General features: G+C 35.3%; 1 protein-coding gene across 4 annotated transcripts in view; it reads right to left on the bottom strand.

Annotated features, from left to right (window-relative positions):
• The window catches only part of LOC115218122, a 225,562-nt gene that overhangs the window by 134,127 nt on the left and 63,935 nt on the right, over positions 1-27,500 (bottom strand). The window contains exon 1 of one of the 4 annotated variants that reach the window (XM_036508056.1): positions 6,536-6,557. The exons of 2 other annotated variants lie outside the window; for them this stretch is intronic. The gene's annotated coding sequence lies outside the window, so the exon portion shown is untranslated. Of the gene's footprint in view, positions 1-5,415; positions 5,540-6,535; positions 6,558-27,500 lie in introns of those variants that run through there. One more of the 4 variants, XM_036508055.1, reaches the window with a different exon arrangement.

Raw genomic sequence — 27,500 nt, 5'->3', positions numbered from 1 at the left:
CGGCAGGCACTGCTCTCTCACTCAATAATAATATTAATAATAATAATAAATGTTGTGATGCAGTACCAGGCAGTGGCTCTCATGGCTTCTGGTTTTAACTGATTGGATGTGTTTGTACATGTTTTGTCTTGGTGTAAAAGATGGGGTATAGCAAATATTATGCTCAATACCAGAGATTTGCTTGACCATAACCAGTTGAGCATGTCCCTCGGTGGCTGACAATATGTGCATCTCTTATCATAAGTAGTGGAGGAGCATCATAGCCTTGTGTTGAGTGAAATTCTTTGGGGTTTGAATAGTTCACCTCTGGAAATATGCGTGTTTCATTCATCATCGTTTAACTTTGATTGCATGTGTTGCTCTCTCGCTCAATAATAATAATAATAATAATAATAATAATAATAATATCTCTTGAACAAAAAGAGCAAAAAAGTAATATCTGAGTGAATTGACACAGTATATAACTGGTATTTTACTACCAGTCCAGTTTACCATTGGTACTTACTTTATCAATAAAATATTTCACTGTTGGTAATTACTTTACTAATTGGTAGTTATTGTAACAATCAGGAAGATGAATAATAAATCAGGATTTAAATTTTGATTACATACAGATGAAACTAAATTCTGTAAGTTATTTAGTACTACACTCTAACAAATATCAGCAGACAATTCTGTATAATCCTTAATGGTCCACCGTTTTTACCAAATGTCATCTTCCTGTCAATTTTATATAATTCTATAATGTATTACAATGGTTTACCATTTGTACCAAATATCAGATACATTACAATTCTAATTGATAATATTTCCTCTTCAGATAAGAAAAATGATAACTCCTTAATTTGATTGCAAGAAATTGCTGAAATTTATTTAATGAAACAAAAAGAACAGAAGACAAACTGACTTCAACAAAATTTGGACTGAGAATGTGAGGTTGATAGGACACTGAATAAAGTATTTGGGTAGATGCACTTCTGACTTCTCATACAGTCCAGATAAAATACAAAATAACAACAGAAGTTATTAAAGGCAGAAGGATTAACAATGTATTAAGTGATAAATGTAATGCTGTACAGGTGTGTTCACAGGGCTCTTTCCTTCCACCCTTCTCTGTATTATAGTTCTTGAAGCAATAAGACAAAAACTCAAAATTGGGTACCCTCAATAGTTATTATTTGTTGATGACTTCTGTGTCACAGCAGAAATTATCAAAGGCTTTCAAAAGAACTTCCAAAACTAGATTATTGGGCTGCAGTTAAAAACCTTAATAGTCAATGAGTTAAAGACCAAAGAACTACGTCAAATCAACCCCAAGGAGACATTTTTGTTAAATATTTAAGAAGGGAATGGTGAGAAGTTTATAAAAGACAGACAACAGAGATAAAGTGGTTAACTACAAAAGGTACCAAAAGGTGTCTGAAGAAAAGACATTCTATGGCTATAGAATGTAAATGAGAGTATAAGTGGGCAAAATAAGGAAAGAAGCTTGCAAAATAATACAAAGGATGGCTTCAGAAGAGATTTCTTCATCAGGTCTGATGATATTGGACATCACACTTGAGTTGACATGTGACCAAGAATAATATTGCTAAAAATGTTAAACAGTAGTTCTGTTTAGTCTACATTATCAATAGATAGATTTCAATATGATGATGAAAAGGAGTGGAGAGAAGAAGAAGAAATTAAACTTGCCCTAATGGAAGTGGAATAACAAACCTGACTAGCATTCCAAATGTGTGTACACTGTTTTCTGGATATAATATCTAATATAGGGTTTTTGTAGTGTCTCTACAACCTTACTTCATACAGCTAAACACTGAGTAAGAGAGTATATAGGGAAGTTACCAGCACATACTAGTATCCTATCCAAGTGATAAGATGTAAAGCCTCACATTAACACAAAAGAGTTAAAGAGTAAAGAGTTAGGCACAAGTTATGAAACTTTCTAATATGTGAAAGGGTTAACCACTAAGTAAAAAAAAAAGACTATCGCTATTACACACACACTGAAGAACACAGACATCATTTGAATGAATATAGCCAGCATTTCCTTGTGTATTGATTCTTTGCTTCTGACTTTGAAATTTCATAAGGAACTGTTTAATTTCCATTGTCTGGGGAGAATGTATTCATGTGATACGAACTTGTTGAATGATACGAGTTGTGTAATTAACCTTATTTATTCACTGATTCTTCAGTCTGTTACCTATCCCATTATGCTACAATACACCGGTTATGTCTGCATCAAAACATTTATTGGAGGGCCTGATGATATAAGTTAATATATCTACATTGAAACACATTGCTGCCATAATGTTGCTTTTTATTTCAATCGGAAACAATCCCAAATGATAACTAGGAACTCGATTACTTTCGGAGATTTACTTTTTCTTTCTATTCTTCATTATTATTATCGTTATTATTATTATTATCAGCATCATCACCACTACTACTATTAATGTTTTTATTTATATTGCCAATATTATTATTATTAGTAGTAGTAGTAATATTCATTTTAACATTATTGTTATGATGATTGTTGTTTTGGTGGCTATTTCTTAATACATATGTATTGAACTATGAATTCTTTGATAAAACAAATGTTTTATCTCTTCAGCCAGGACTTCTATAACGGCCATTGTGAGAAAATGGTACCACCACCACTATTACTACTAATACTGTCGTCACTACCATATCCACCTGTACTACTACCACCACCATTACCTTCAGCACTACCATTACCACTACCACCATCATCCCAGTCTATCACTACCATCACCCATACTATTACCACAACCACTACTGCTACCATCACTACCAGTACTACTACCACTACCACCATTAGTACTACTACCATAACTAGCAATGCTTCCTAAATTTTTTTTCTATATTTACCATTTAACGATGCCAAAAGCAATTCTACTTCCTTAAATATTATTTCTTGCTTGTCTTACAATGTACCCCCAAAAAGAGGAATTGTGAAAGATGAGTATCCTGATTATCCCACTTCACCACTGCCCACTTCCATACACCAATATACTACACAAAATGTTATTTGTTCTGAGGTCTAATTAGTAGAAGTTAACTAAAATAATAACATTTTTTGTCCAGTAGAATTGAAGTTTACTTGTCCTTGTAATGCTACAAGAAAATGCATAACTTCTCGTTCAAACGTGGGTTACCTATAATTGGTTGAGGTTCTCACCTGAATGAGTATAAGAAAGACAGTTACAGACTATCAAACTAAGAATTCATATGTATATGCTTTTATATATGCAGTATGGTGCACACTTGTAAGTGCAGACATAGGTTACTGTGGAGCAATGTTAGTAGTGTCTAGAATAAGTGGTGGGTAACAACAGCAACAATAGCAACAACAACAACAGCAGTTTATGTTGCTCTGAAAGCTCCATGCTTAACAGTTATCTGCTAATGACAATGGTTTAGAGATTAAAGAATGAATTACTGAAAGATCAAATTAATATATTTACATGTAATATTTCTGTCTTGTTGTCCATATTGAAGAAGTAAACATATATATACCAAATGTTTTGAGACGTTTTTAGGAGAGGCTGTTATAATCATCCTAGATCACTGGAATTTTAGTATATCATTACTGTACATCTAATAAACTGACCAGCCAACTTTTGTTATTCCAGATTGAAGGAGACAGCTGTAACAACTCTTTGAACACATCCTGCTAACACTACTTATCACAGCTGACTTGTTTGAAGAATAAAGAGGGGAAGTGAAAGCAATTTGGAAGCTTGCTATGCAATAAAGTTTTGGAGTTAAACTATACAAAAATGCTACTGAAACTTATGAAATGCTCCATACTTGTATGAGCTGAGTATTTCTTTTTTACGGGCACAAGAGCAAAGCATATCTACCAGAAAGCTCGTGATGGTCCCCTGTTTTGACAGCAAGTGGATCAACTACATCCACTGGGTTCCCTCTAGCCAGAATATCAACAAGGAGCACTTTGTGATGGATTTGAGGATGTTCAAGAAGAAATTTCATAGCAAAAGGCTTGAACACCTGCACCAGAACAATGCACCAATCCACAATTTCATCCTGGTAACCAACTACTTGACAAAGATGAATATCAAAATTATCCCATATCCTCCCTACAATCCAGACCTTGCTCCTTCTGGCTTTTGATTGTTCCCCAAGCCGAAGGAGAAGATGAATGAGGCTGTGAGAAGGATCCTGGGAACCTTCACTTCGGAGGAGTACCATGGGGCCTTCATGAAGTGGCTGGGGTACTACAACAAATGCATTGACGTCAGAGGCTCATACATTGAAGGAGTTTAGAGTTTTAACTTCTTTGAAATTAATAATTGTCTCTCTTGAAAAAGTCTCAAAATTCTGAAATGCACCTTGTGTGATACACACACACACACACACACATATCTGTCTTTGTGTGGGAGAGTGTGTTTTGATTCTTTTATAATATTTATCTCAGAGAGATATCACAAATGATATTTTGCGTAATTAATAATGTTCACTAATTAAGGTTTTTGTGTATGTTGTGAATGTACAAGAACAATCCTGGAACAGTAATAGATCTTTGTCTGTAATATCTCTCTCTCAAAGTGGTGTTTGAGCTATATCATTAAAAACATTTTCCACAAAATTTAGTAAGTTGTATATCATAGCACAATAAGGGAAGAAACAAAAATGCTTTTATATCTTCTCATATTCTGTCTTCAAATCACACCAAAGAAGTACTGTTCGAGTCAATACAAATTCCTGTCATATACTGCTATAAACTGATTGACATTACCACCCTTTCTAACAAACTAACACCACCACACCACTGCCACCACCACCAACATGATTAATCATTCATTAGACTGTCTCATTTAATTTCCATCAGTAGCTGTTATTCAGTTAAATTCCATCAAAGGATAAATCTGGCTTTCCCTCTTCCAGAGCTGTAAAATAAGTACCATTAACACACAGATGCTAATTATTATCATTAATATGTTGCTGTTATTTAATTATGTAACTCAATGGATTGATGTTATTTAATTAACAAAACATAATTAATATTTAATTAAATAACTCATTAATAAGTCGATGTTACTTAATTAGCCTCATTAATATGTGATATCTAATTTATTAAATACTAAACATGTTATTTAATTAAATAAGTCATTTGTTGATATTACTTAACTAAATATCCACCTGCTACTATTTAATTGCCTCATTAAAATGTTGATGATGTTTAATTAATCAACTACCTCATTAATATGTTGATGTTACTTTATTAAATACCTAATTGAGCTTATTTAAATAACTATTTCCTGTTACAAAATAAATCAAGTAAAAACCAAGTAAATTTGAGTTCATATTCACTCATATTCCCATAAAGCTTAATATGACTACCAGTAATAATCAAGTACTTACTTTAATCTCTACTCAGCAAAAATTACCTTTTATCTTTCACAAGCCTGGAACTTTAAGCAAAACTGTAGAGTGATTTCTCAGTTTCAGTTGGCTATGATGCAATGAGCAGATATACATTCATTTGGCACAACTGCCTATGACTCAGTCATTCAAAATGTGACAGTAACGGGCCACAACTTTTATAATCCTCAGTCAGACACCCAAACCACAACACCATGCACCTTCACACACACACATATTTATATATCTAAATAAATAATCAGAAAGAAAATACAATTTTTTTTCCAGATTTTTATACATCCAGATTTTTATACATATTTTTAAACATCACATTCATAAATTTGAATAATCTATCATCATACTATTATCATCAAAAGTCATCACATTACCTTCATCATCACATGATCATTACTGTAATCATCACTATAAGACTATTGATATTGGTAGATTCATATCTTCCTCCAGTATAATTTCATACTGACAGATATGTTTATTTTGAGCTATTCTTGTAAAAGTGATATTTTTCACCATGCTGATGACAGACAGACAGACAGACACACACACACACACACATCTATAAATATGACATATACACACACAAATATATAAAGATAAACATAATGCCTATGAATGTGTATATATTTTTTATATAGTTTTATCTCATATATTTAACATAGTAGTTCAAATATTGGTTCATTTTATAGAACAGACTGGTAACTCAAGTATTTCTTCAGAGTGCTCAGTAGTGCATGTATGTTTCTGTGTAACCAGTTAATTGTCTTTGTCTATATACTACACAAGTGCTCAAATATTGGTCAAGTTTATATATTAAAGCACAGCTCAAGTAAGATTAAGTTTATATATTAGAGAGCAGCTCAAATATTGCTCGTGTATTATTACAAAGCAGCTTAAATATTGACTAATTTTATCAATTAAACAACAGTTTCTCTATTGATTAACAATCCCCAACTCAATTTGTGTGTGTGTGAGAGAGAGAGAGAGATGAGATGAGATGAGATGAGATGACAGCTTTAGTTTATAAACTTGAGAGTAGCTGTACTATTGGTTAGCAATATCAAATTGTATATGTGTTTGAGGCCGAATGTGTGATAATATATACCAGGTGATCTTCCATAGTCATCACTAAAACCTCAAAAGATAACACCACATCGTGATTTTCACAGAAAATTGATAAAAGAAAAACAATTATATCATATTTATTTATAAATTTCACTTTTCATTGATTTTTAATAAGTTTTTACAATGTGTCTAGCTGTGTGTTATCTATTTATCAAATGATCTCTTTTTCTATGTATATATAGTTAACAGTCTATCTATTAAACAATCTCTGTATATGGTTATAACAATAGGAATGTTATATCTCTTGGATAACACATAATGCAAATGGCAGAGTATATACTATGGTTTATCTGTCTCTATCTATCAGTCTATTTATCTGTCTATAATTTTGAGACAGATAATAACAACAACAGCAGCAGCAGCAAGAAAAAACAACAACAATAACAATAATAAATGATGATGATGATAACAATAATAATAATTGTCTTGGTATAAAAGATGGGCTACAGCAAATATTCTGCTCAATACCATAGATTTGCTCATCAGTTGTTTAACCATACCCAGTTGAGCATGTTCCTTAGTAGCTGACAATATGTGCATCCCTGATTATGAGCAATTTTGGTGGGTTTGGATAATTCACCTTTGGAAATATGGGTGTTTCATTCAACATCCTTAAACAACCTTTATTCAGGGTCTTTTGAGTGGGATGGGCTACTTGACCTGAAGAAAATTCTAACTGGGCCCCACCTGCAAGGTCATGCACTGATTATCTTGGTATGAGATCACCATGTCACAGACATATTATTGTGACGCATGTGCCTGGTGTACTCTTATAAGATGGGTAGTCATGATGGGTATAGTAGGCTTCATATATTTTACCCTACTGTCACTTTGATGGCATGCACTGCTCTCTCTCTCAATGAAAATAATAATAATTTCTTTATTGGCTACCAAGACCAAAGACAAAATATACAGGACAATACACAAATGAGGGGCAGTGAGGTTAAATAGATAAACAGCAATCAAACACAACAATTAACAAAGATATTAATCAACAATATGCTTTCTCCAATTGTGGAGAGTTCCACCATAAGGTGACCAAAGAGATCTCATGGACTTTGGACCCCTTAACACCAATGGCTCCATGGAAGGCACCCTCTCTTCTCAGTTCTCTCCAGCCAACAGGTGCACACTTAGAGTAGACCTATTCACGTGAGCCATTCTTGTCACATTCACCCACCTTTAAACGAACTTACTGGGTGACAGTACCTCCCTCTCCAGCCTCACTTTCCTTCTCAGGTGGAACCTGAAAAAGTCAATAAGGCCCTGGCCAAAGAGGAAGGTACCCATCTTCAACCCTTTCAATCACACCTCCCACACAAAGTCTTTTGCCATAGCCACCAGACAGAGAAAAACTGCCCTCCCTTCCCAGCCAAAGGAAGAATGGGGGCAATCTTCATAATGGACTCAGATGATGACCATATTCATCTTACATGTGACAATAACTGTTCAACAAGTCAGCAATGAATGATAATAATAATAATATAATAATAATAATAATAATAATAATAATAATAATAATAATAATAATAATAATGATGATGATGATAAAAATAATAATAATATGCCCTGATGCAGTACTAGGCAGTGGCTCTCATGGCTTCTGACCGTAACTGATTGGAAGTGTTATCATGCACATTGTTTTGTCTTGGTATAAAAGATGGGCTACAGCAAATATTCTGCTCAATACCACAGATTTGCTTTTCAGTTGTTTGACCTTAACCAGTTGACCATGTCCTTTAGTGGCTGACGATATGTGCATCTCTGATCATGAGCAGAAGTAGTGGGGGAGCATCATAGCCATGTGTTGAGAGGGATTCTTTGGGGTTTGAATAATTCACCTGTGGAAACATGGGCATTTCATTCAACATCCTTAAACAACCCTTATTCAGGGACCTTTTAAGCAGGATGGGTTACTCGACCTGAAGAAAATTCTAACTAGGCCCCACCTGCAGGGTCATGTGCTGTTTATCTTGATACGAGATCACCATGTTGCGCACATATGGTTGTGATGCATGTGCCTAGTGTACCCTTATCAGACGGGTAGTCATGATGGGTATACTGGACTTCGCATATTTTACCTTAGTGTCACTTTGATGGCATGTACTGCTCTCACACTCAATAATAATAATAATAATAATTCATTATTGCATTTGGTTTGCAAGGTATTTGATGTGAATTCATTTATTGGTAGAAATCTTGTTAAACCTTGGGACAGTCTTTATGACAATAATAATAAACACACACACTAGTTCAATATCACTTCTTTATTGTTGGTCAATCAGGTGAATAACTAATCTAACTAATTAATGAAGTGTTTGTTTAATGAGTTGGTTAACCAATCAATCAGTTGTTTGCTAGTCAAAATCCTTTTGTCACTATCAAACAATGAATTGCTTAACTAACAGATTGAACATATGATTGATTAGTTAGTTGGTTCAACAGATATTTAACAATTGACTAACATTGAAGTAACACTGAGCCAGTGTGTGTGTTTATTATCATTGGTGAAATGATCCTCCCAATACACAAAAAAATAATAACAAATATTCTGCTCAGTACCACAGATTTGCTTGTCAGTTGTTTGACCATAACTATGTCACCTTAGTGGCTGACATGTGCATCTCTAATTATGAGTAGGAGTAGTGGGGGACCATCATAGCCATTTGTGGAGAGGGATTCTTTGGAGATTGAATAATTTACCACTGGAAACTTTAATGTTTCGTTCATCATCTTTAAACAACCCTCATTCAAGGGCAGTTTGAGTGGGATGGGTTATTCAAGCTGAAAAAATTCTAACTGGGCCCCACCTGCAAGGTCATGTGCTATCAATCTTGATATGAGATCACCATGTCACACATATATGGTTGTGATGCATCTAACTCGTGTACCTTTATCAGACATGTAGTCATGATGGCAGGTAATGCTCTTTCACTCAATAATAATAATAATAATAATAATAATAATAATAATGATAATAATGATAATAATAATAATAATAATAATAATAATAATAATAATGATGATGATAATAATAATAATAATAATAATAACAATAATAATAATAATAATAATAATAATAATAATAATAACAATAATAATAATAATAATGATGATAATAATAATAATCCTTTCTACAATAGGCACAAAGCTTGAAATTTTGGTGGGATGGAGCAAGTCAATTACATCAACCACAGTGGTTCACTGGTACTTGTTATTGACCCCAAAAGGATGAAAGGTAAAGCTGGCCCCAGTGGAACAACAGCAACAATGGGGAGAGCACCCAGAGACAATTAAGTACATAAACTCTGGATGCAGCAGGCTGGCACCAACAGAATATTTGCAAAGGCATGAAATGGTAGTTCAGTACATACACTGGTCAATATGCAACGCATACAATCTCTCTCACAAAGACAATTGGTGGGAACACAAACCACCACAAGTTTTCCAGAATACCAATATTAACCCCTTAATGGATTATCCCAAGTTTACTTGTGCATCGCAAGTGTATCTTTTTAGAACCAGACGAGTATACTCGGTCAAAATTAACTTTTAATTTTAGCACTCAAATGAGTTTATTTGTTTAGTGTCATTTTATTTTTGAGCAATCACAAATTTACTCTCATTGTCGTATGCCTGGCAGCACATTCCGGCACCATTTCAAAGAATTTATGCTTCTGGGCTTTGAACTTTTACTTCAGTGCATACTCAGATTCAGGAGGAGGTTGATGTCCTTTTAGAACTGTCTCGTTTTGATTCTCTATTATTTATACAAATAAGAGAATTATTTATGAATTTTTTTTTCTCAAAATGGATGAAGATTTAGATACATTCAGCAATCATGAAATCGATTTTTCATTTCACAATCTGGAAAGCTCCGGGGACAAATTAGACACGTGTAGTTCAGACTCTGACAATTTTTCAGAAGATGACAAAGAAGATAATCAGATAGATGCACGTGCATGGCACGAAATCAATTGCTTATCCGATTCTCCTCTTCCACCTCCATCACCTCTATTTCCTTTCACTGATAAACCAGGCATAAATTTGGAACAAGATCCTAGTTCTATGACTCCTTTAGATTGTTTTCAACTTTATTTTGATGAATCTCTTTTGGATCTTATAGGCAAAGAAACGAACAGAATGGCTGAAAGTAAAGCATCAAACTGGGAGCCTGTTACTCCACCTGAAATGATGTTTCTTGGTGTGAAAATGTTGATGGGTATTGTCAAGAAACCAGAGGAAGAAATGTATTAGGGCAAAGATCCTTTGCTTAAAACTTCAATATTTGCAAATACAATGTCATACTGACATTACAAGAAGATTCGAGAATATTTGCATTTTACGAACAATGATTCGTTTGATCGAGGAACTCATCCAAACTCAAAACTTTGTAAGATCTACAAAATTTACCAAGCCCTAGAAGAGGAGTTTCAAAAATTTTACAACCTTGGAAAAAATGTAACAATCAATGTATCTCTCATGCTTTATAAAGGAAGAATTGCCTGGGTTCAATTTCTTCCAATCAAACATTCACGATTTGGAATAAAATATTTCATGCTCTGTGAATCTACAACTGGCTATGTATGGTCTTTCATAATTTATGTTGGCAAAGATACTTGTTTTGATCCTGAATTTAGAGACCTCCCAATTGCTTCACAAGTTGTCATGACCTTGACGAAGCCTTCACTAAATAAGGGTCATTGCTTGACCCTTGACAACTATTATAGCAGCCCCAATTGGCTGATCTGTTGATTGCAAATAAAACAGATGTTTATGGAACTTTGTGACTAAATAGAAAAGAGGTTTCCGAAGGAATAAAGTCAAGTTAGTGCATATCACTGAGGTAAGGCTATGATACTTTATTGGAAGAATAAGAAAGAGGTCACGTTTCTTTCGACTATTCATAATCCAGCTCAAGAAAAAGTTCAGACAAGAAGAGAGGAGATTAATCGACCAAAAGTTGTCAGCAACTACAATTCTACGATGGGAGGAGTAGATATATTTAATCAGCATCTCGTCAATTATCACACCACAAGGAAATGTGGGAAAAAATATTATAAAAATGTATTTTTTCATTTGATGGATTTGACTATCTGGAATGCTTAAGTTCTGAATATCTCTGGAAACTTCAGCTTCTGCTATGAAATCGCTGAAATTTAAAATGCAAATAATCACCAAGACTATTGAAAAATATAGGCTCTTATTGCCTCCCATGAAGCCAGGAAGACCATCATCGATCCCACATCCAACAAGATTTGCCCCAGCTGGTCACTTTCCCATGAAAATACCACCAAGTGATAAGAAAAAGAACCCTACAAGACAGTGTGTAAAATGCTCAGAGAAGAGAGACGCTAAAAGAAAGAAGATTCAAAGAGAAAGCAGATACACATGTGATGTCTGCAAGATAACTTTGTGTGAAACTCCGTGTTTTAAAAATTATCATGCTAAATAAACTATCTCATTTTTTTTTATTTTCCTTTGATGTAAAAGCAATACATCTTGTAAAAAATCTTCGATTTTTTATAAGATAGTTAATTTATATGTATTTTTTCAATGTCCAACTTAACTTGTTTAAATCCAAATGAGTAAAAGTATATTTTAATTTCTATAATAAAAAATAAAAGAAACAAGATAAAAAACGTTTTTTTTTTTTGTAATTAACACAGTGTATATAATTAAAAAAGGAAATAAAAAAATATGCTCTGAAATGAAACGCCTTGTCAAAATAATTGATCCATTAAGGGGTTAATAACTTTTGGAATTTCAGTGTTCAGACTGATTGGGAAATATAGGCAAACTGACCCTATCTCATTATGAAACATCATATTGAAAAGACTCATCTTGTGATTGATGTTGTAGCCCAGCCCACAAAATCACTGTGTGTATATATATGCTACAAAGAGAAGAATGAAGTTATCCCTGTTATCCACACCTTACCAACTCATAAGGAATGTCACAACAAAACATTGGGATCTCTAATATTCTAAACAGTAGTGAATCAATCATTAATGCCAGCCAAATATTTCCCAGAGAAATGGGTCAGATTTCAAACAGCTCAGTTCTAAAACAAAATACATCAGGGACAAAAATATACATCTACAATGGCAATAATCCTAGATCAATTACCTAGAACCATGGCTCCAAAGAAGAGAACTAAAAGACACAGAAACATAAATACATAAATATCATTTCCCTTCTTGCCAACAATACCAGAGAATATTAAATACAACCATCCATCATGACAGGATTCATACAGACCACATTGATGGATACGCCCATATTCACTACAAAACACCAGAAAAGAAGACAAAACTGCATCATAACAAGTTGAACACAGAATATGAACTGTAAAGCTCCACAAATTGGAGGATTGTATATCTGAAACATTGCATTTGTAGATTACAACTAGCAGCTCCACTAACTATTTAACTCTTCCATCAGAACTTAGCCAGATATACCAATAACAATTGTAAATGTATGTACTTCCATACTTAGTACCTCCATGAAATCATATCCTACATATCAGTTAAAACAGACTATAGTATAGATGAACAAATTCAGTGTGAAGATTGCAACAGAAGCAACTATGTTTGCCATATAGAAACAAGTATCTCAACCAGCTTAGGTTTAAATAAAAGATTTTCTCTCTCTCTTGATATATATATATATATATATATATATATTATATATATATAGATATTTGGTCATTTTGGGTCAAAAACTGTCTCATACCAGAAGCAGGGAGCGAAGGTACATTGTCGTGCTGAAACCACCATTTGTCACTGGTCAGGGCAGTTTTGTTTCACTGTGTCTAGCAAATGCTTTATAACTACCAAATAAAATGTCTCATTAACAGTTTGACCAAGGGAGACAAATATTGGGCAAGCAATTCCTGTTGCATCAATGAAATAAATTAGCAATGTCCTGATGTTAGATTTCACTTGATGCACTTTTTGGGGGTGTGGTGACATTCAATGTTTCCACTGACTTGATTGCTGCTTCATTTCCAAGTTGTAACTGTAGCACCAGCTTTCATCACAAGTGATGATCTTTGAAAAGAAATTTGAATAAACTTCCAACTGTTCTTTCAGTTCATGACATATATTCAATCATGGCTGCTTTTGATCTACTGTGAGCAAACAAAGCACAAATTTTGCTACAACTGTTTACATTCGCAATTCCTTGCTCAAAATTCATTGGTAGGAGCTCCAGGATACATCAGTCAAATCAACAAGTTTTTCAATTGTTTGGTGACGATCCTCCAACATCAGTTTATGAATTTTCGTGATGTTTTCATTCATTCATGAGGTCAACAGTCACCCTGAATGAGGTTGGTCTTCAAGCAACAAGTGACCATTCCTAAAATGAGAAAACCACTTGTAAACTTGTATTTTGCACATGGCAGTGTTCTTGTAAACTGTTGAAGCATGAGAACTGTTTCGGTCACCATTTTTCCCAGCAGAAAACAGAATTTCATGGAAGCACACTGTCCCTTCATTTCAACAATCACAAAAATCGACAAAGATGCACCACACAGTATGACCCCAGTTGGCAGGCTGATGCCTGAGGGTCGCATCAAATGGCTTCTAGGGGTAGAAGCCTGAACTACAACAGGCTTGTCCCAAAGAGAGTGTTTCTGGTTACTTTTGGGTACCCTCCCATATACACACACACACACACACACACACATATATATATATATATATGTACTGGGTGCATATAAACATTACGGTAAAAACTGTCTCCATCGTCAGGGTGGAAAGGTCAATTAGATGCTCATGTTTCCACCCTGACAACTGAGGTAAGTTTTACAGTAATACATCCATAACTAGTTGCATATCTGACTTTTTGCACCCTCCATCTGCCAACATTACAGCTACTACATCTTTCAGAGCCTCCAGAAACAGCTGTCAGACCTGAAATACCATGCCCTCTCCTTAGTTTTCTGGATTTTTTGTATTCCATGTAAATTTGTTCTGTAAATATATAAATACCTCTATGTTTATACATGAATGGTCATCTGAATATTTTTTCAGTTTTTGTTTCTCTCTATATATATATCCCTGTATATATTTACAAGTGCATGTATATTTTATATATCAAGCCTAAGTATGTTTATTTGTACCACTATCTCTCTCTCTCTCTCTCTCTGTATATATATATATATATATATATATATATATATATATCATCATCATCATCATCATCATCGTTTAGCGTCCGTTTTCCATGCTAGCATGGGTTGGACGGTTCTACTGGCGTCTGTGAAGCCAGAAGGCTTCATCAGGCCCAGTCAAATCTGGCAGTGTTTCTACGGCTGGATGCCCTTCCTAACGCCAACCACTCCGTGAGTGTAGTGGGTACTTTTTACGTGCCACCCGCACAGGTGCCAGACAGAGCTGGCAAACGGCCACGAACGGATGGTGCTTTTTATGTGCCACCGGCACGAGGGCCAGGCGAGGCTGGCAACGGACACGAACGGATGGTGCTTTTTACGTATATTATATATATATACATACACATACATACATACACACACAAACACACACACACACATAATCAAAGTTTGAAAGTGTATAGTATTATATATCCATGACAGCAGTCCTTACTAATTCATAGTGGTTATTAAGCCAGATGTTAGATAACAGCACAGTTAAGTAATAATGTATGGTAGTCTGAGCTGGTGGAAATCGAAAAAACATAAGATAATGGCTCTCCATAATTGTAAGTGGAGAAACATATCTGGTTTGAGGGTACTAGGAAAAATGACAAAAAAAACTAAGCAATGATTATATCAAGAGTCATGTTCTTTGGCCCTAAAGGTCTCTGAGATGCTATTAGTCTACATGAGCTTTCTGAAAATTAGTGTAGTGGTTAGGGAATGGTATTTTTGTAGTCTTGTAAGAGTATCGTATATATCTAGGGGCTTTTGAGGAATAATGGGATTGCTGGGCAGGTGTCCAAATGCATAAGTTCATTTTAGAGAACATATGTAAGTATGTTTGGTTAAACTCTTTGCAGGGTTCTCAGGATATGAGAGCTAAAGGTGAAAAACTAAAGATAACAGTTATGATTGTGCTTACATGTATGATAAAATATGCCTTCTTTTATGAGTGCATGGGCTAAAAATCTTATTGCTGTAGTTAAGGTAGATATATGAGTTTTGAGATTTCTTTAATAGGGTTCTTTTCTCAGATTAGCATAATCTGGATTTGCTTCTGATACCAAAATAAGCTTTGCACTTCACTAAGATTTTTCACTTTATTCTGTACTCTGTGGCACATTGCTTTAACAACCATGTGCCTGTCCAAGACTAGAATTTCTTTTCACTGGGACATTGAAGGTGAATTTATGGTTATTGAACCTGGTTCTCAAAGAACCTTCTCTCACTCACATACATGTTTCCTCATGATTTCCAGCCCAATTGGGCCTTTTGGTGCTACTTCTACATCATATATGACTGTTTCCATGTTACAGTGGCAGTTACAGGGACATGTGGTGTTACTTCTACATAAGCATCCTGCCTCTGTCTCAGATGTGGGCCTATCTATTGATGTTTTACACAAGGTGCACAACTAAAGAAACCCTTAAGGCCTGCCTGTTAAAAACTTTTACTGAACCAATCCATATGAAGCATATATATATATATATATATACACACATACCTTTACTTGTTTTAGTCATTTGACTGTGGCTATATACATATATATATTGTGAAGAGTACTTGTAATTCCTATAATATAAATGACAAATGTTCTTCTCAAGCTGGTGTACTCTATGATACAATACATCATATTTTACCAAGATGGCCTTCCCACCAATTTCTAATCAAATATATTTGGAGATACAATATAACAAATCTGTTTCTGTATACATTTTGTCACCATTGAATTTCTCCATGAAACCGTTCTCTGTTAGCCATATAAATCTCCACTTGTGTGAGAAAATGACTATATTATGGATCACAACTATACAGAGAAGCATGAGAATATAATAAACCTGACTGCACTTTCAATGACAACAGTGACAATAGTATTTTAATAATTAACATGCCTTAATGACTGTAAGGTTATACTGAAGCAAGACGGAAAATGAAGGAATTATATTGCCTTGGTAGTTAAAGAATGTGATCACCATACAATTTGTAAATGATTCAACTAGAATGATGATACATAACTGTTTCTTAAGAACATTGACAAATTACATAGAAGGATAGTTCTAATTGTGTTTTTGAGAATAGCTTTTGCTAACCTTGTATTTTTGTCTCAAAAATGTAACCAAGCTTTAGTAATGTGAAAACAGAAAACTATGAGAATGTGTGTGTGTAGCAGGGGGTGACATTCTGTATATGTTATTTAACATAGATATAGTGTAGAAATCCACATGACGGCAGTATTTATCTCAAAAAGGTATCTTGTCCAGATGTATATTGATTTGTTAATCACTGTTTTTCTATATCAGTAAAGGCTAAATTTGTCTAAGCATGCAGCCACTAGTGAATGCTTGCTGCTGAGAATGTGCAAATACTTAGAAATTCAGATTTAGCACTTCCACCACCACTGCCAAATAATTTCTATGATGCATTAAAGACTTGTGGCCCCAGGAAATGATATACAGCACCAGTTGAGTCATCAGATGGAGCATCTCAACTGAAAGACCATTTGTCAAAAGCAGAGTGCCAGAGAATGCTTCAACCAGTTTTTAAGCCAACATAAATCACTAGATCCAGCAGTTTTAGGAGACTTTGTGAAATGTCCATGCTCCAAGACCTTGACAAACCATCATCATCAACTTGTTAAAAAAATCTTGGATAGGGAAATATCACAGTTGGGATCTTGAGGGAGTGTGATTACTTCAGCATACTAACGATTCAATATATAATGCGTAAACAAGGAACCACAAGTATATACATCAATAACAGAAGGTTGCTGATAACATTACCAAGTACAAAAACAAGGGAGACAAATATATTCCAAGAGTAAGAGTATAGCATTCCAATCCATTGCTCAGGAGATCCTGGCCAAAGTTATCTTCAAAGATTAGTTCCAAAATTATCATAAAATATTGCACCAGGATTACAGTGTGGTTTCTCCAGGGATTATGACACAATCAACATTATCAACATACAAATCAGCTTTAAGACCAATACAAGGAGTAACATATGGACCTGCTAATTCCATTTCTGAATCTGTCAAAAGCTTTTAGCACAGTAAGCAGAGTAGAAATGTAAGGGGGTTCTCACTAAATTTGAGCAGGCAACCAAATTTATGGATTGTCTTTACCAGTTCCACATGTGGCTGAGAGCTCAAGTTGTTGTTTCAGTTTAAAAATGTAAGTACTTCAATCTAAAAAGGAGATTTAAGCAAAACTGCATGCTGTGAAATCTATTGTATAACTTCCTTGTCTGCATAACTTTGTTATGAATAGAATAGGAGGCAGTAGTCACTATTAACTGGAAGTGATCTTTCTATTGTTAAAAGTCAACAGGCCACTACCTAGCAAGATCTGGACAGACTAATCAACCAGAGAATGCTGATAACTGCATTCTTGTGGCTAAAAAATGTTGGAATCTCTAAGAAGCATCATTTCAGGAGCCATTACAGCTTATAAAAGAATATAGACTTGGCAGCTAACATTAAAAAAACTGAAGCCATCTTCCAATGGCACATTGCACCAGCTTCTTTTCTCCTCATTTTCTCAGAATAGCAGCAACTACTGGTCACACCCACAAAATTCTGATAATGAAGCAGCCTCATTTCCAACAACTACACAAAGTAGCATCACAGAGAAAACCCTAGTTGAACAAGCATCAGCAGCAGTGAGTCAACCCTGTACAGGAATTGACTGAGATGTGTCTGATATATAAAGTACATTTTAACTCACATCTCATTGGTAGAAACCACTATGGTCAGACCACCAAAGATTCAGTTCAAAGACCAGTCTGAACAAGTGCAACATCTTATCTTCAAGAGTTGAAAGACATTGGTATCCACCATTTACATTGGTAATGTCCTTGTTAGAAGGAGATTAAAGATAAGGTGAAGAAACCCACTCAGTACAACCAAAGGAAGCAACGAAGAACTGTATATGCAGAGTTACAGCTGGTTGTTCCAGATGAAGATTTATATATCCTGTTTGTGACCATCAAGAATTGGTTATAAAGTCATGAAAGGACCCACTAATGAAGATGATAGCAATCAAACAACATCAATTCATAATATAAGAAAACATCTATAAGCAGGGATATACAAGAAGACAAATAGTCATTGGCTGGGACATCTTTGATTTTAGTTCTGATCTATGAGGGGCAACAAAGGGGCTAAACAATATTGTCTACAAGGCATTCCACTATTTTTGTTCTAAGATAAATTTTAATTTACAATGAAAACAACTAAACCTATCTTTCTAGAATTATTTCCAGCTCAGAACCAATTCTCAAATTTATAAATGACAGACAAGAAAAAATGAATACACCTACATATATATATATATGTAGGTATATTCCTTTTTTTCCTTTTTAGCTTTATATTATGTCTAGCTACCATCATTATATTATAAATATGTGTGTTGGGGGTGCATTTGTGTGTGTGTGTGTGTGTGTCTGTGTACATCTCTCTATTCAAATATACATGTGTGACACAATGCAAAAAAAATCTTCTTCAACCAAGAAAAAACAATTTGAGGACTGTACAGGAGAAAAAACTTGATTTTTAAAAACAAGCATAATAATAATAACAACAATATGGTGACGATGACGTCGACTGATGCAAACAATATAAATGGTAATAATATTAACAAAAACAATATTAAACACAATAGTAGTAATAAACTAATAAAAAATAAAATACCAAAGACAATAGCGAAAACAATAACAATGGGCACAATAACAAAGTTATGACAATATCAAAAACAATAACAACAATATTGCAATGAAATAGTGTGGAAGGCTGAATGTTCAAAACAGAATATACTGACTGTAATGTAGTGAAATGACGTATATTAGAGTAGTGGCAATATCAGTGGTGTCAGAGAAATAAAAAAATGAGAGGGTGGTGGTTGTAGTTTAAGTAGTAAGGAAAGTGATGGTTACGATAACATACAAGGTAGGAGCAGTATATTATCTATATAAAACGGTATATCAGTCTAATGGTATATTGGTGTATCAGTATAACAAGTATATCTGTTTAACATTATATCACCAAACTAGCTTGTATTTAATTATGTCCCTTAACATTACAAGTAAACTTTGAATTTCATCATTGTGTGAAGGAGATAAAATAAAGTACCAGTTAACTATTGGGATTAATTTAGTAGAGAGTGGGGGAGTAAGGAAAGGTGAGAGAGAAATATGAAGAGGTGAAGAGAAAGAGAGAGGGGGAGAAAAACAGAGATTAAGATTTAAAGAAAGGGAGAAATTGAAAGTGACAAACAAAAAGAAACAGAAAGACAGACAGAATGGGAGAGAGAGTTAGACAGAAAAGCAAACAGACAGAAAGCTGCAGAAAGAGAAAATATTCTCTCAATGGTAAATAATCTGTCAAAGTTGAGTGATTAATTGTATTAAATAAATACATTGTATAAACACTGGAAGAGTAAACAGTATTGAAATATACTATAGATAGGACAGTGCAGAGTATTAGACACAAAACCACAGTACTGTAGGTAGAGTAATGTAGTTATATGTAATATAGTAGATGAAACAATGTACTATTCTCCTATGGGGTACCATTGTTAAATTCTTTCAAATGCTCAGAAATCTTTCCAGATCAGCAAAAGCTTCCATTATATAGGTGACCTAATTGGTGATGGAGGAATGCGCCTCACAACCATAGTAAGGGTGGAAAATGTTCAAAAGCTAATATCTCTGCTGGCTCCAAAAATTTTTTGGGGTTGTTTAAGTCAGTGGTTCTCAGTTGTTTGTTATCTATGGACCCTTTTGATTATGATTTTATTCTGGTGGGCCTCCTTACTCATTCAAATGTTTAAAAGCTAGTTTTATAGATGCTTCTTTCAAAATTCCTATTTTGCTTTCCATACATACAATTTTGTAAGCTGAACTATGTAAAATGTGAGAGAAAGAAACCTAGCTGTTTCTTTCAATAAATACATCCAAAGTAACATTTTGTCATGGACCATTAATATACTATTGTGGATCCTTAATTTATTATTTTGCCTGCATGGACACCCAGGACTCTGGTTGAGAACCACTGGTCTAAGAGAAGAACAAATTTTGTAATGCTTGTGTACAAAGTGTGATGTTGCATTGTAAAGAAATCTGGATGTGTGAATGCTGGAAAGAAAGCAAGAATGCTCTGTCAAGGTTTATGAATGAATGACAGAGCCCAAATAAGCTGAAGAAATTATTGCATTTAAGAGGAATCAGATGCAATTTGCAAGGGAGAAGACTGCTTTGGTATAGATATGTGATGCAAATAGGGGATGAAGTAGGGGCATCGGGGAAAATAAGAGAAGAATATGAAGGCTGATATCATGAAGGGTATAATGAAGAACCACAGGTGGCAAGCACTTTGCTGGAGAAAATCTGTCCAATCTAAACAAGAATGTTGAGACACATGTAAAATAAAAATGAGTGGTTTCAACTGAGCAGATCTCTCATCAAAACCATTCCAGCTGTGACAGCACATTCATTTTAGGCATTACCACAGAACGCCTAAAATAATGAGTTCTTTTTTAAGATAGCAGGATGTGATTTGAGGGAATTTTAGCTGTTATTTCTAAGATGTTAGCTTCTTTATTTGTTCATGATTTGTTTGTTGTAGAACATGACACAATATATATTAAACTTTACAGCAGTTTCCAACAGGTTTTCTCTACTTTTTGTTACAGTTATTAAATGTTAAAAAAAAAAGAGATTGTTTTATTTTACTGTGAAGAGAGAATAATTTCAATTTGTATAGGAAGTCAGTTTTCCAAATACAGAGCTGATTTCAAAAAAATCAGTTGAATATTCTTTATCCTTTGTTTCACTCATCAAAATGTTGGCAGTGCCAAGCTGGGGCACCATAATAAAGAGGTTTTAGCTGCATGAATCAATCTCAGTACTTTCTTGAGCCTGATGCTTATATCATAGGTTTTCTTAGCCAAACCACTAAGCTACAGGGATGTAAACAAATCAACACCAGTTGTCAAGCAGTGGTGGTATATAAACACTGGCACAAAGATACACACAAACATATACATTTATATATATATATATATATATATATATATACACATACATACATACATACATACATATATATATACTTATATATATACATATATATATATATACATACATACACATACACATATACATACACATATATACACACATACAAATATATATGTGCATATATATATATATATGTACATATGCATATAAATATATTTACATATACATGTATATATATATACATATATATATACATAAATATATGCATATGCATACATATATATATACATAAATATATGTATATGCATACATATATACATATACATAAATATATGTATATGCATACATATATACATACATAAATATATGTATATGCATACATATATACATACATATATATACATACACACATTCATACATACATATATACATACATACATATATACATACATACATATATACATACATACATATATACATACATACATACATATATACATACATACATATATATACATATATATACATACATATATACATACATACATATATACATACATATATATACATACATATATACATACATATATATATACATACATACATATATATATACATATATATATACATACATATATACATACATATATATATACATACATATATACATACATACATATATATATACATATATATATATATACATATATATATATATACATATATATATATATATACATATATATATATATACATATATATATCATCATCATCATCATCGTTTAACGTCCGCTTTCCATGCTAGCATGGGTTGGACGGTTCAACTGGGCCTGGGAAGCCCGAAGGCTGCACCAGGCCAGTCAGATGTGGCAGTGTTTCTACAGCTGGATGCCCTTCCTAACGCCAACCACTCCGAGAGTGTAGTGGGTGATTTTATGTGCCACCGACACAGGTGCCAGACGAGGCTGGCTGAGAGCCACGCTCGGATGGTGTTTTCTTATGTGTCACCGACACAGGTGCCAGACGAGGCTGGCGGACGGCCACGCTCGGATGGTGTTTGTTACGTGCCCTCAGCACGGAGGCCAGTCATTGCGGTACTGGCTACGGTCACGTTCGGATGGTTTTCTTATGTGCCACCGGCACTGGTACCACAAGGATACAAATTCCATTGATGTTCATCTATTTTGATTTGGTTCGATTTGATTTGATTTGATTCGATACGATTTGATACGATTCTCACTTGCCTCAACAGGTCTTCACAAGTGTCACAAGAAGTAAGGTATGCACAGGTGGACTGACTACGTCCCAGGTAGGGGCCACGGATTATGGCTTCACTAGTCTTGCCGGGTCTTCTCACACACAGCATACTTCCATAGGTCTCGGTCTCTAGTCATTTCCATGGTGAGACCTAACGTCCGAAGGTCGTGCTTCACCACCTCGTCCCAGGTTTTCCTGGGTCTACCTCTTCCACGGGTTCCCTCAACTGCTAGGGATTGGCACTTTCTCACACACCTATCTTCATCCATTCTCGCCACATGACCATACCAGCGCAATCGTCTCTCTTGCACACAACAACTGATGCTTCTTAGGTACAACATTTCTCTCAAGGTACTAACGCTCTGTCGAGTAAGTACACTGACATTACACATCCATCGGAGCATACTGGCTTCGTTCCTCACGAGCTTACGCATGTCCTCAGCAGTCACGGCCCATGTTTCACTGCCATGTAGCATAGCTGTTCGTACACATGCATCATACAGTCTGCCTTTTACTCCGAGCGAGAAGCCTTTAGTCACCAGCAGAGGTAAGAGCTCCCTAAACTTTGCCCAGGCTATTCTTATTCTAGCAGTTACACTTTCAGCGCACCCACCCCCACTACTGACTTGGTCACCTAGATAGCGGAAGCTATCAACTACTTCTAGTTTTTCCCCCCGGAAAGTGACAGAAGTTGTTTTCTGCAGATTTTCGGAGGTCAATGCTCCAGAGCACCTGCCACATACAAAAGCTATCTTCCCAGTTAGCCTACCTTTGACATTGCTGCACCTCTTATGTGTCCATAGCTTACACTGGGTACATCTTATAGAGTTTCTACCTACACCTTTTCTACAGATCGAGCAGGGCCATCTTCCTGAGGATATTTGTGGGTTTTCTACCTTTCTACTTATTAGTACTTTGGTTTTAGCTAGGTTGACTCTAAGGCCCCTCGATTCTAAACCCTCCTTCCACACCTGGAACTTCTCCTCCAGTTCTGATAGTGACTCAGCGATTAGAGCGAGGTCGTCAGCATAGAGGAGCTCCCAGGGGCAACCTGTCTTGAATTCCTCCGTTATTGCCTGGAGGACTATGATAAATAGGAGGGGGCTGAGTACTGAACCCTGGTGGACCCCAACCTCTACTTTGAATTCTTCTGTGTACATGTTGCCAACTCTAACCTTACTTACGGCATCTCTGTACATGGCTTGCACAGCCCTCACCAGCCATTCATCTATCCCTAGTTTCCTCATTGAGCACCAGATGAGGGATCGGGGGACCCTATCAAAGGCTTTCTCCATGTCAACGAAAGCCAGGTACAGGGGCTTATCTTTGGCTAGGTATTTCTCCTGCAGCTGCCTTACCAGGAATATAGCATCAGTGGTGCTTTTCCCTGGGACAAACCCAAACTGCATCTCATCTAAACTAACTCTCTCTCTAATTAGTTGGGCTATGACCCTCTCCGTAACCTTCATTACCTGATCCAACAGCTTGATACCTCTGTAATTATTTGTATCCAGGGCATCACCTTTACCTTTGTAGCAGTTGACTAGTATGCTGCTACACCAGTCATGGGTATGACTCCTTCGTGTATCACCTGGTTGACTATACGGGTGACTAGGTTATAGCCGACACTGCCAGATATTTTGAGCATCTCTGCAGTAATTCCTGATGGGCCTGGGGCTTTCCCTGTCTTCATGCTTCTAATTGCCTTAGCTACCACGGAACTATCAACTCGGATAGCTGGTCCCTCTGTTGGGTCAACATTTGGCAGACTCTCTTTATCCCATTCATTTTCTTTATTCAGCAAACTTTCATAGTGGCATCTCCAAACCTCTCTCTTTGCATCCTCATTTAGCGCAAGTGAACCATCATCCATGCGAACACACTTCTCTCCTACCACATCACGATTCTCTCTCACACACTGTCTTGCAACACGAAATACCTCAAGTCTTTCATCCTCACGGCTCAGAACATTGGCAAATTTTTTCTTATCCACTTCCCCTCTGGCTAAATAAACCTGTCTCCTAGCTTCCCTTTTGGCTGTCTGATACAATTCCCTGCTACCACCGTTCTTCCAGTCCTTCCAAGCCTGTCTCTTTTGTCTAATAGCCCCGTCAACCACAGTGTTCCACCACCATGTTACTCTGGGTCGAGATGGTACTTTGCTCCATCCACAGATCTGGTCAGTGGCTGTCAGCAGATTGTCCCGTAGGAATCTCCAGTTGTCTTCCACATTAAGTGAAGCTATATCCCCTTCTATTTCGTCAGAGGCTTCGAGTAGTATGTCTCTAAATCTCTGTCCATTTGCAGGATCTTTAAGCTTCCAGACCCTTCTCCTCCAAGCTGGTCTTCTTCTGGGCAACCATTTAGCTCTGATCCTGAAGTCGCTAACTACTAATCTAGGAAGGTTTTGGCATTTATAATCAGCCCTCTTTCCCTTTTTCTGGCAAGGATGTAGTCAATCTGGCTGGTGTGTCTGCCAGAACGGTAGGTGACTAGGTGAGAGGTGGGTTTCCTGAAGTGGGTATTGCAGACCATAAGGTCATTAGCATCGCAGAACTCCAGCAGCCTGGTTCCCTCCTCATTTCGAGAGCCAAAACCGTGGCCTCCATGGATGCCATGGAAGCCCCTGACATGTCGTCCAACATGTCCATTGAAATCACCTGCCATGAAGAGAAGGTCACTGTCATTTGTCAATGAGGTAGTCCGCAATAGGGTGTCATAGAATTGGTCTTTTTGTCCTTCCGGTAGCCCTGGTTGAGGGGCATATGCCGAGATGATGGTAGCTGTCCTATGGTGAAGAACTATGATTACCTTACCTACCCATTTCTCCGCAAGAAGTATACCCACGCCCCCGACTCTGTCAGTGTTCCCTGCCCAGAAAATCTTGTACCTGTGTTCCTTGCCCGTGAGGAGCCTAGCAGAACCTCCTCTCCACCTTACTTCCTGCATACAGCATACATCCACACGTCTCCGTTCAAGCAGCTCTACAATCTCTCCAGACCTACCTTTCAATGTGCCAACGTTGAGCGTGCCAACTCTGAGGGTTTGGGAGGTGTGGGCATCAGAGACCCTGGGACGAGGGACAGCCGTGTCATGTACCTGAAAAGAAAGCTTGCATTTGGCAGATTTCATATGGAAACTCTAGACTACAACCTGCATACTTTTCACTGCATACTTTTCATATATATATATACATATATATATATATATATTATATATATATATATACATATATATATATATACATACATACATATATATATATACATACATATATACATACATATATACATACATATATACACGCAAACATATATATATGTATACATACATACATATATATACATACATACATATATATATATACACATACATATATATATACATACATACATATATATATATACATACATACATATATATACATACATAAATATATATACATACATATGTATATATATACATACATATGTATATATATACATACATATGTATATATATACATACATATATATACATACATATATATACATACATACATATATATACATACATATATATACATACATATATATACATACATATATATACATACATATATATACATACATATATATATACATACATACATATATATACATACATACATACATATATTTACATACATACATATATTTACATACATATATATATATATTTACATACATATATTTACATATATATATATATATATATATATATATATATACATACATATATATATATACATAATATATATACATACATATATATACATACATACATATACATACATACATATATATAACATACATACATATATATACATACATACATATATATATATATATATACATGCATATATATATATATATATACATACATGCATATATATATATACATACATTTATATATACATACATATATATATACATACATATATATATATATACATACATATATATATATATACATACATATATATATATATACATACATACATATATATATATATATACATACATATATATATATACATACATATATATATATACATAGGCGCAGGAGTGGCTATGTGGTAAGACCTGGGATGAAGTGGTGAAGCACGACCTTCGAACATTCGGCCTCACCAAGGAAATGACTAGCGACCGAGACTTTTGGAAACATGCCATGCTCGAGAAGACCCGGCAAGCCAAATGAGACCATAACCTGTGGCCTATGCCAGGAGCATAACCAGCCCACTTATGTGTACCTTTCCTTCTTTGGTCACTAAACTCTGCTTGCAAAGACCTGTTGAGGCAAGTGAAATCAAAATCAATTCGATGACTGGCATTCGTGCTAGCAGGGTGCAAAGAGCACCATACGAGTGTGATCGTTGACAGAGCGGCTATTTGAGTATGATTGTTACCAGCATCGCCTTACTGGCACTTATGCTTGTGCTAGTAGGGGGCCAAGAGCACCATCCGAGCATGATTGTTGCCAGAGCAGCCAA

The sequence above is a fragment of the Octopus sinensis genome, linkage group LG12, assembly GCF_006345805.1.
Source record: "Octopus sinensis linkage group LG12, ASM634580v1, whole genome shotgun sequence".
Lineage (NCBI taxonomy): Eukaryota > Metazoa > Mollusca > Cephalopoda > Octopoda > Octopodidae > Octopus > Octopus sinensis.
This window is presented reverse-complemented; position numbering and strand designations above follow the sequence as displayed.